The 8712-nt window shown below is 38.5% G+C and overlaps 1 long non-coding RNA gene across 1 annotated transcript; it reads left to right on the top strand.

Moving 5' to 3' along the window:
• Positions 1–3209: 3209 nt before the first annotated feature.
• On the top strand, positions 3210–8674 carry LOC309891866. Its single transcript, XR_014319559.1, has 3 exons — positions 3210–3276; positions 4484–4534; positions 8540–8674. It is a non-coding gene; the product is annotated as an uncharacterized lncRNA (long non-coding RNA).
• The last annotated feature ends 38 nt before the right edge of the window (positions 8675–8712 follow it).

The raw sequence follows: 8712 nt of genomic DNA, 5'->3' as shown, positions 1-8712 counted from the left end.
GGGGCCAGATAAAGGTTGATTTTCAGTGGAGTCTAGGATTTCAGAATGAATAATCTAATGAGAAAAACTTATTGGCTTTGATTCTCCAAAGCAAATAGCATTAACAATAGGCACACGATACAGTCATTTCTATGCAATATAGTCTTTAGCATGTGTTTACCTTTCATTGTTTAGTTTAAAAAAAATCTCTTGTTTATTATTTCACCCGTTATATTTGAATTATGCCCACTTTGTATTAACTGGTCCACTTAACAGTCAAGTTCCCCACCCTTTCATGTTTTGTGTTTTTTATGCCTCAACCTTTCAAACACTTTATATTTGCCTTTTCAATTTTGCTAATGCCAGGAATCTCATTCAAGTGCAGATGTACAGTGGATGGTAATGAGGACAAGCAGCAAAGAGCTAGTCACTAATAAATACCAGATCCTCAGATCCCGCAGAGAGAAGTAAGATGCTTAAACTTGCAAACATTGTCTAGACAGAAAATAAGATAAATACATGGCAGCACTGATTCGTGGACAAAATACTGGAACTGAGATTTAAATGTGACTGAAGAAGCTCAAAATGTCTAGTGATTCCTACTGAGATAAGCACCTGAAGTTTAAATTGGAAACAAGTTTCAAAGAGTAAAACCCTTATTTATATCTGACTTTTCCCAAGGTTTTTGAAACCAGGATTTTGGCAGTATTTATGGATACTGCTCTGTTTGCAAAATATTGTTAGAATGTTTGTGATGGGCTTTCCCTTGGATTCAGGCAGTAGGTTTTGGTTAAGAATGGGCCACAGAAAGGGCTTTACTCATAACAGTTACATGTATGTAATCTTAGCCCTGCCATATGCAGAAAATATAGAAAAGGAAGATGAAAAATGCACTGGAGAGTACATTTTTCTCCAGTGAAGATAATTCTAAGACAAAATACCGAGAACAACTAGCAATAGCATAGATGAGATATAAGAGTTAGGTACAGACAAATAAGGCGATCTGAAGGACCTTTTGCTGATTGCCAAGGTAGGTCTTGGAACTGCTGTGAAGTGTTCTGCAAAACATCATGTAGAAGTGAAGCATGAAAAGGAAAAAACACAGGCTTTGTGCTGAAATGTGCAAAGAAGATTTAGATGGATGCTAATGGAATCTATGTGATTTCATCCTTCCCTTCTTTAAATGTCTGAATTCTATTTAGACCCTTTTAGTACCCTGCACTATCTTTATATTGTTACCTATGTACAGCTCTGTATGGTAGCTTAAAAAATAAATAAAAAAATCTGGTCTATCTCCTATTTTTGACTTATTAATCTAGAAATCTCTAGGAGAGCTTCATATCATGCTTAAACAGGACATAAGCCAGGAGTTAGACTCAATAATCCATGTGGGTGCCTTCCAACTCAGGATATTCTATGATTCTGTGATTCTATCTTTCTTTCTTCTTTGCATCTTTCTGTTAGAAATCTTCCAAGTATTTGCCTATGTTTTTTCCTGAGCTATCTCTGAGGTTGTTTCCCATGAGATTAATGAATACACATTGGGAATTACTTGAATCCATCTACGTTCTACTTTTACTTTACCAAAGAGAAGGTGTGAGTACTGAAGAGGGTGAGAGAAAGCATGAGTGGTGTAGAGTTACTGAAGTGCTGAGTGAGGATCAGTCACCACTGCAGAATGCGATGCAATGTAGAAATACCTAAACTTGAAACAAGTTAGCTCGGGCACTGGAAATCATTCATCTGTGCCAGGCAGGGGCACAAGTCAGCCTCAGTTACTGTGCTGCTGACCATGGCTCAATGTGGACAGGTTAAAGAAAAGTACCAAACGTTAATGTCCACAGCTGGCTCAGCAGAGATTTTGCATATACATTTAACTGCTGAATAGGCAGTTTAGGCTATCCATCTCAACAGTTCTGCTTTGTTCTTTACTGCCTCTTTAATGGCTGGAAAAGCCATGACACCAGTTGCTGGGGCACCCTGACACTTGTATGGTGCTTCCTTGGGGAGGCTCCTCTTGCAGGGACAAAGCTGAGAGGTCATAGCACCAAGACTCTGGCCAAATGGCTTTTTCATGTGTTTTGCATGGACACATTATAGCTACTGACAAGCAAGGGTGGCATTTGAATGACCATGTTTTCCATAACACATGACAAAAAATAAACTTGCTCTTGGGATCCAGTTCTTTGCTCAGATTCACGCACACAATACTCATTAACTGCAGTATTACTGGTATTATTGCTACACTGAAAATTATGTGAATAAACCTAAGGGAGAAAGTTGGCTTGTAGAATGTAAAGTGGTTCCAGTAAGTTCTGAATATTTTAGAATAATAAATATTTGTACAGTGATGTTGATCAACGCTGCTTTATGAGTTATATTAGTAATACAGTGCCAGATTTCAGATTTTATTCCTATTATGAATGATGTAAAATTCAAAGGAATTTGATTCCACATGTCTATTCATATTTAATAGCTGGAGACCCCTGCTTGAAACTCCATTTCTAGTAAACATTGCAGGGGAGGTGGGACAGGGAGGGAGGGGAGGGAATTATTGCTTTTAATAAGTAAACTGCCCTTTTGAACAGACACCACTGAATCTGCCTTTATTATAACATGGCAATAAATGGGCAAAAGGAGATTCAGATGAATACATATACTTTCCGTAGATTCACTGGTGACTCCACTGATTTCTAGCCAATGAATACCCCTTCTTTTTCCAAAGTGCAGAGCACCGTGCAGGTGCAGTGTACTTTCTCTGGTGAGGTTATACTGGGCTTGGTACCATTATGCACATCACACTCCAGTACTGAAACCATCGTGCTTAGCACAGGAGAGCAATGCCTTGGAGACTCAATTCCCTCCCAGCAGAAGAGACACCTCCAATTCAATTACTTTTTTTTTTTTTTTTTTTTAATGTGATTTTCATTAAAATTTGACTTTAAGTTTAGTGATAAGTGATGCAGTGTTTATGAACAACTCCAAAACCTTCCTACCAAGCCATGTTACTTTCCTTTCTGGTCACAGGCCCAAAATTTTCAGCAAAATGTCATGGATGTAACTGAGTGCAGACTTTGGCTTGCCTTGTTCATAAGGATCAAGATTCATTGCCTCAGAGAAAACAACCTAACTGAGGCCTAGTTATTTTGAATGCTTCTGCCAGCATATTTATTTATGCCCAGAAATCTCTCTTAATGTGAAACTTTTTTTGAATTATGTTTTAACTCAGGGATACACTGACCTGGAGTACAGGAAACGGAGGGCATTCTTTGCTGACCTTGCCTATAATTACAGAGCGTAAGTACAAGACTGCTGAAGAGGCACTTAAACTATCACTGTGTGCTTTCAGACATTCTCATGTGCAAGGGAAACCTAAATCTTTTAGTGATGTATCAGTCGGGATATCTATTAGAAAAGAGAATTTAGACATAGAAACATTACCTCCATACAATGCAGACTTTTCTCACAACACAATAAACACATCTTAAAAGTCATAGGGTTGTATTCACATCTCATTCAGTGTGTTAGAAGGGGTAATTTCTCCATATAGGTCTTTCATTTCAATCTTGCAGTTCCTTCTAGGACAAGCTCCTAAGATGAGGCTAATCTTTTTCAAGGAATTATGAGGAACAATTTTTAGGACATTCCTTGGCAAATTTTTAGTACATATTTTTGACAAAGAAAATAAATTTACTACTATATTTGTTTGACAAAATGGCCAAGTCCATGTAGATTACCATCCCCAACCAAAATCTCCCTAACTGAAGAAATGCTATCAGGGCTACAGGGCAATTGTCTTTTCTAATTGAAAGAGGAAAAAGCCTAAAAACCTCTAATCTCCCATGTGCATGATTGAAAGTGTTCTCATCTTTCTGGGTGAAACTTCAGAATCACACTGCTGTCTGGCAGAGTTAAATAAATTGTTAGAACATATTAGAGTTAAATAAATTGTTAGATTATCAGCCTCATGGTGTCCAAGAAATGGTAAAATCTTCCAAGTCAGGAGATCTGAAGAGAATTCTATTTGACTATAGTTTTCTCATTGCCACTATATATCACAGCTAGTCTAGCAGAAAACAGCACAAGAGCACAGACTGAACTGACTGAACTATTGGAGAAGTAATAGTGAAGAACTGGAGATAAGACCTTTCATCAGCGGACTAAATGATAAGCATGCAGTGTATGCCTGGACAGATCTCTGCTGATGAGTTTGATGATAATACTGTGCTGATCACATCCTCATGGATGGATCATCCAGACATGCAATGTAAGGAGGTTGATTGATTGCCTTCAACGGTGATAAGGTTAAGCCTGAAGGCCTGTTTTTTTTTTCTTCTATGAAGCAGAATATGGCTCCCTTTCTTACCATGTTCTTCTGTTTCCTCCCCACACTGAACAGGGGAGAAAATACACACATTAGAGTCTACCAAGACAAGAAGTGATCTTTGTGTGACTGAATTTGAAAACTCCTTTAGAAACATGCATTATTTCCTCTTCATTACAGAGGGGACCCTTTGCCTCGCATTGAGTACACAGCACAGGAGACTGCAACTTGGTGAGTTTGTTACTTAAACTCTGAATCCTGGGCCATTCCATTGCAGTGTCAGGAAGGACAGGCAATATGAGACAATTATTTTGAAGACACATTTAGAAACCTCAAATTTTACTCCATGATTTTACTCCTTTTGCTCGTTTGTTTTGCAGAAACTCTTTCTCTAGGCTGGCCCTAACTATTTGCTTTATAGAGCAAAACATGTTTTCCTGACCATCTCCCTGCCTGCCAATCACATCAAGATATCAAAAGTTACAAAACACCTGGAGCTTCTAGTAGAATATCTTAACCTTCAAGAGCAACCTTGATTCCTCCCTGGATTTCTTTTAATTGACTTCTAATTAATCATGCCTCTGGTGGTGACAGAACTATTGCCTCTCCAGATCTGTTACCAAGATAAAGTGCCCACTCATGGAATAGCAGCTCACTCACAGGATGTGGCTAATCCAATATTAATAGGACAGACCAGCCTTCACTGTTCTTCTGCAAATATTCTTTGCTGTTAACATGAATAAGTGTCATTCTCTTGAACTGACGGTGAAGGAAACTTTGGAGTGTCCTTCCAGAATACATTATTTTCATTGTCTTTGAGGTCATATGAAATGATGGGCAACTTTTACGTGGGTGCAGCATGTCTTTATTAGGTCTTTGCTTCTCCTGAAGATTTGCCACTTAAAAAAATGCCAAACATTCATTCAATTCACAGTATGTTTGCAGACTTTACATGAAATTAGTGGTAGATCTGAAAGAAAGGGGAGTTCTTATCTCATATACCTCAGTTTCCACTTTCTCCCACTCTTTAATAACTCTCAGTAAGGGGCAATAATTATACATTTTTATGATAATACAAACAGAAATATATCCAAATGCCCCAAATTAAGAGGAGGGCCCCAGGATTGTGCAAGGTACCATATGTGCACATAATAGAGTCTTTGTTCAGATAAGTTTACAACATAAATGGAAAGTTAGCCTAAAGGTGGGAGAAGGGGACAGTGATAACAATATTTTTAACTGTGGAGTTGAAAAAGTGAGAGCTTAACTGATTTGCCCCAAATTATACAGGAAGTTAATGTCAACGCTGGAAATTAAATCCATATTCTAAATCTCTCATGCCAGGACCTCAACCACAGGGTCATCCCATCTTTTTCAATGATTATTTTACTTTAAATAAAATTTATTGTGCCATAGAAAGCTTGAGGGGTGTTGTCCACAATCATAGAAACCTTGCATCCAACTCACCCAGGCAATCACATTTTTATTAAGCTCAAATAAGTTTTTATAGCATCTTTCAATTGTCAAAGATTGATAGTCAGTGTCATGCTCATGATTGCTACCACCAGCCAGCAATCTTGGCATGGGATGGTGTGTGGAAAAGTCATATTTAAGAAAATTTAATTTTGTGTTCTTTCCTGTTTTTCCCTTTTGTTGCCAACCTCCGTCATTCCTGCCCTTCTCCACCTAGAATTAGTCCCACTGTGGTAACAGAACAGACCTTTAAAGCAGTATCTGCCTATTTCCCCAAACAACCAGTCCCAGCAACCCAGGTTGTCTTGTTATGTGAAGCTGTTTCCAAAATTAGACCTCTCAATGGTTATCACAGCTCCCTGGGGCTGTGCCCTGAGGTCAGCTGCATTACAGCACAACTTAATTGAGCTCAGTGCAATTGAAAGGGAAATTTGTAGCACAGACCAAAATTCCCTTGGTGTTCACTCTGAAGAGTTGTTGGATGCCTTCAGTTTGTAGCAACATGGTTATAAAAATGAAAACTAATCAAGTGCAGAAATATGACTTTCAGAAAACAGAGGGTAGAGATGAGCTGAGTTTGTGTTTTTAAGCAGCACTCTTGGAAGGTTGTGAAACTAAGTAGTCACAGAAGATGTCTTGTGGGTAAAAGCTATCACAAGAAAAAGTGAGAATCTTAACCAAAATTATGGGGATGCACCTGTCACATGTTCATAAAAAAAGCAGAGAAGTACCACTTTTTATCTAAAAGAATAAGGGTATTTATGCAAACTACAAGCATTGACTTTGAAGTCTTTCATGTGACTGGCTCCATCCTTCAATAGAAAGCTTATTTCTGCAGTGTTGCATAGCCCACACTTTCAAAACTTTCTCTTTCCCTCTCTGGACTGGATGACCCTCAAATAGCAGCTTAATGGTCTTCTGATTGTGGAGACAATGGATGTTGAAAACAATGTGATGATAGAGAACCAAATCCCCATAGAGGGTCAGAGTCACTACCACTTAAGCATGTGAAGATTGTTGTTGTTGTTAGTTGTTTGTTTGTTTTTCCTTTTGTTGTTGTTGGTAGTGGTTTGCCCCAAACACCCATTGAAGATGTATTCCTGGGCTCTACTATTGTTTGTTTGTTGTTGCTGTTGTTTTTATAAATAGGAGAGACCTACTGTAGTCATATTTTCATTCTACTTCAGTTTTCTGAAAGGTGGCCAATGAGCTAAGATCCTTTACAGCCAGACTAGCACTTCCACATGGTAAGACATCAACACTATATTAGCGCAAGCTAAACTGTCCTTTGGAAATATCTGCTACTCTCTACTGACTTTGGAGTAAACTTAGATGATTGCCTTAGAGCTACTTAGAAAGGACAGATGCTTGACTTTGGATAATTCATCACTACTCTCTGAGACTGTCTATGTTTCTGTGGTAGACAATGTTTGGACAAACAGTAGAGTGATACTTTGATAAAAGAGACCATATGTGCAGAAGTGTAAACAAGCCTGCCCTCTTTAGACTCCAGTCTGGGGCTGAACTGTGTACTGGTTCAGATCCTATGCAATCCCACTGAAGTCAGTAGTATTCTATGGGGAATAAGGCAGGGCAACATTTGAACTCTAGTCATCCTATTTTTTTCCTAATTCTTCCATGGAAATGGCCCAGTCTCCTGCGGCTTTTGCAATAGTGACAGCAGCCACTGGTTCCGTCTGTTCTTTTATTTTTATTCCTCCTAACTTTTGCTTTGTTTTGTTTTATGTTGTTTCCTTTCATTCTGGTTCATTACTCCCACACTGTGTAAGTCATTTGTACAAATGGAGAGAGCCATTAGAGACTGGCTATCACCTCCATAGCAACAATAGCATCACACACACACACAAATAAAAATAATAAAATAAAAATAAAAACAAAAACAACAAAAGGTCATTTTCCATAGACAGCACTTCCAAAAATGATCTCAATTTTCATAAAACAATGTTTATAAAATTTTTAACACCCTAGGGCTATGTCTGAACAAAAATAGCCATTTCTATAAGTTTCTGGCCATCCTATTACTACTTGTTTATTTTGTAACAGCTAAATGTATTCCAAAACACAGCTCTAGGACCAAGCACCATCAAGTCTGAAAGAGGCTTGAAACCTGTGACAAAATATGGTTACATCAATTTTTTTCAGCCTGTCTCCTTTCTTATGATGGGCTAAATGCTTCAAGAAGTTGTCATGTGTTTCAAATACGTAGCTCATGGCAGACATTTTGAACTGCAACAGTGTGAACCTCTTTGCCTGTACAAATGTACTCTTCAGTATCAGAAAATGTGATTTTTTAGGGCTAGCAGTCAGGCTGGACATGGAAGTAGAGGGACTAGCATTTCAAGCTGAACTTTCATTTAGAGAGCAAATACCTGACTTATTCCACATGTAAATAGTATAATGCAGAAGGCCACAGCTTCACTTTTCTCTCTGTGGCTCCTGTGGTGCCTCTGATACCTTTATTTCTAGTCAATGTTTCCAAACCAGTATTAGAAACCTAATTAGAATTAGGGTATATTAAGGGATAAAGCAAATTTGTGGAACAGAACCCTCCTTATGAAGGAAAAGTGAAACAAAATGCCCCAAGCATAGTTACATCTGTCCGTACTTCATCTTCCAAGCACCAGGTGTCCCAGGCTCACATTTTTAGACTCATGCTGGGGGTCCATGTCTCTCTGGATCTGTAGGTAGAGCAGAAAAATACTTTACTGTGGTGGGTCATGCTATATGGCTCTTGCTTTTCAGGAGAGAAGTCTACAAGAAGCTGAGCAGCCTCTACCCTACTCATGCTTGCACACAATACCTAGATGCTTTCCAGCAGTTGGAGCAATACTGTGGCTACCAAGAGGACAACATACCTCAACTTCAGGATGTCTCCAGATTTTTAAAAGGCCAGTCATTTTGAATTATGGCTTATT

The sequence above is a fragment of the Aythya marila genome (genome assembly GCF_965140915.1).
Source record: "Aythya marila genome assembly, chromosome: 1".
Taxonomy (NCBI): domain Eukaryota; kingdom Metazoa; phylum Chordata; class Aves; order Anseriformes; family Anatidae; genus Aythya; species Aythya marila.
This window is presented reverse-complemented; position numbering and strand designations above follow the sequence as displayed.